This window comes from Sceloporus undulatus, chromosome 7 (genome assembly GCF_019175285.1).
Source record: "Sceloporus undulatus isolate JIND9_A2432 ecotype Alabama chromosome 7, SceUnd_v1.1, whole genome shotgun sequence".
NCBI lineage: Eukaryota > Metazoa > Chordata > Lepidosauria > Squamata > Phrynosomatidae > Sceloporus > Sceloporus undulatus.
The window spans coordinates 496,962-499,607 of record NC_056528.1 but is presented as its reverse complement, the minus strand read 5'-3'; positions in this window follow the sequence as shown (position 1 = coordinate 499,607).

Sequence of the window (2,646 nt, the reverse complement as noted above, 5' to 3'; positions counted from 1 at the left end):
TTGAAGACCTGCTCTTTCCCCCACGAAACATCCATCTGGCTCCTTTCCTTGCAAGAAAGAAAGAGGGACACTCCTGCAGAGAAAGAGAAAAGCTGGGTAAGGCCCAAGGCATGGACACGGGGTCACCCCAAACTCTGGCTTTGGTTAGACTTAACTTGGAATAATACTGCACCCATCATATCAATACTGGTATTATACATGGTATTATTATACTAGTATCATACATGTTATTATTATGGTATTTGTAATACTGCAAACATATACCAACCTACTGCTTTGGTCAGACCTCACCTGGAATAATACTGTTCTGGGCACCACAATTCAAGAAAGATGCTGAGAAACTGGAGCATCTCCAGAGAGAGACCAAAATGGTGAAGGAAACCATAAAGCTTTACAAGGGGAGACATGGATATGTTTAGTTTAAGGGGCGACATGATAGCCATGCTTAAATATTTGAAGGGATGGAGCAAGCTTGTTTCCTGCTGCTCCAGAGAATAGGACCCAGAGCAATAGATGCAACACACAGGAAAAGAGATTCCAACTAAACTTTAGGAAGAATTTATAACCTCACTCTATTTCCCTTGCAAAGAGATAAGCAAACATGACATTGTGGCATCTTGGAGAGTAAACCTACTTTCCACATCCTCACACTTGGGAATATTCACTCCTTTCTGAGCAGACTTGTAAAGAAAATATATGCATTGCACTGAAGTCTGTTAGCTATTAAGCTGCAACGGAATATTTGTTCGGCTGCCGTTGTGTTTTGGCACGGTCGGCTGCGGTGCTTTTAATGTTTTATCTGTTCCCTATTTGCTCAAACCATCCAGCCTTCCTCTCCCTTCGCCATTTTCTTCTAAACGCTTCTGGAAGCTCCACATTTGGAAGTCGCTGAACACTTTGCAAAGGGCAAATCCAACCCCAGAGACCTTTGGAGACGGAAGCCAAAGAAGGCCGAATCCTAGCAGAACAAACCAGCTGCGTCTCAGAAAGGTCTTGTTCTGGTCAGCCCCACGGATTTGGCGCCTCCGACAAAAGCCCAAATATTCTGTTGTGTGCCCTTTCTTTGGGGCTTCTTCCAGGGCTGAGCAAGGATTCGAACCTGGTTCCTGGCTCTCACTGTACTGAGAGATTTACTTACGGCCGCATCCCCACATAAGGAAACCAATCTGGCTCTGAGAAAAATGCTCAGACATCTTCCAAAACGCATTATTTTCCCCAAGGCTCTGTAAAATATGATCATAAAACCGATGTGAAACACGCAACAAGGGATAAAACACTCACAACGGCAAAGCAAGCAAGGAAACAACAAAGCCAGCTCTATTATTCCTCCCTGATGGGCTTTCAGTGCTTTTAATCTGTTTTGAATTTACGGCTGTTTTTAATGGGATAGTCTTTAATTTAAGGAAAACAAACTCTTTTACTATGATCATTGTCTTCTGGCTTAGCTTTAATCTATGTTAGGGGCTGCCTCGAATCTCATATTGGGAAGGCGGAGAGATAGCCAACCAATCAATCAATCAATCAGGACTGAAGCTTTGCCAATGGTAGAGATGGTCTTAGTGCAAACACAAATACACACACACACACACACACATATATATATATATATGCCACATGACAGACAGGGACACAGAGCTGTACCAACCAAAAATCCCTTTCCTCCGCTGGAAAAAGGCAAGGAGAAGTCTGCAAACTGAGACAGAGGTCTCCATCCGCACTACAGACTTAATGCAGTTTGACGCCGCTTTAACTGCCATGGATCCATGCTATAGGTTCAGTGGTTTTGTGCCTTCCCTGTCAGAGCGCTCTGGTGCCACGATAAACTACAAATCCCAGGATGCCATAGCATTGAGCCACGGCAGTTAAAGCGGTGCCAAACTGGATTAATTCTGACCTTACTTTCTGTAGCGCTGGGCCCTGAAGGCAAATGTTATGGGTGGCAGGGATTCTTATTGTTTTGCTCCGGTGGAGCCATTCGCACTCAGCGCTTCCATCCTTCCAAGAAACGCCGCGTGCCAAAAATTACGTGACTTAATCTTCCATGACAAAACCTCTCACCTTTCCTTGCCAGGTTGGCCCAGGAGTGGCCTTCGCTGTTTGCCTCTGAAATGGAGAAGGAGCGCACTAGTTTCATACCTTTATGAAGGAGTGACTCAACTGGCTTTGATTCACAAGGAGAAAAGGAAGGAGGAAAGGAAAGGAAAGAGGCAAGAAAGGAAGGAGGAAAGGAAGGAGGGAAGAAAAGAAGGAAGAAAGGGGCAAATAAAGGAAAGAGGGAGGAAAGGAAGGAGTGTCTCTGGCAGATGAGGGTTCAAATCCCGGCTCAGCCATGGAAACCCATTGGGTGATATTGGGCAAGTCACACTCTCTCAACCAAAGAGGATGGCAATGGCAAAAGAAACCTTCCAAGTTGCCTAAGTTGGAGAAGACATGAAGGCAAACAGCAACAGCAACCTTGAGTGCCAAGGCTAGAGAAAAGACAGGACATTTGATTGATTGATGATTGATTGATGACAGCCCAGACCAGGGGTAGGCAACCTTTTTTCGCATGTCCTCCATTTTTTTTAAAAAAAGTGTCTTCCATTTGAAAATTTTGTCCTACATTTGTCCTGGTTTATTTATATATTTAATTTTTTTAAAAAAAAC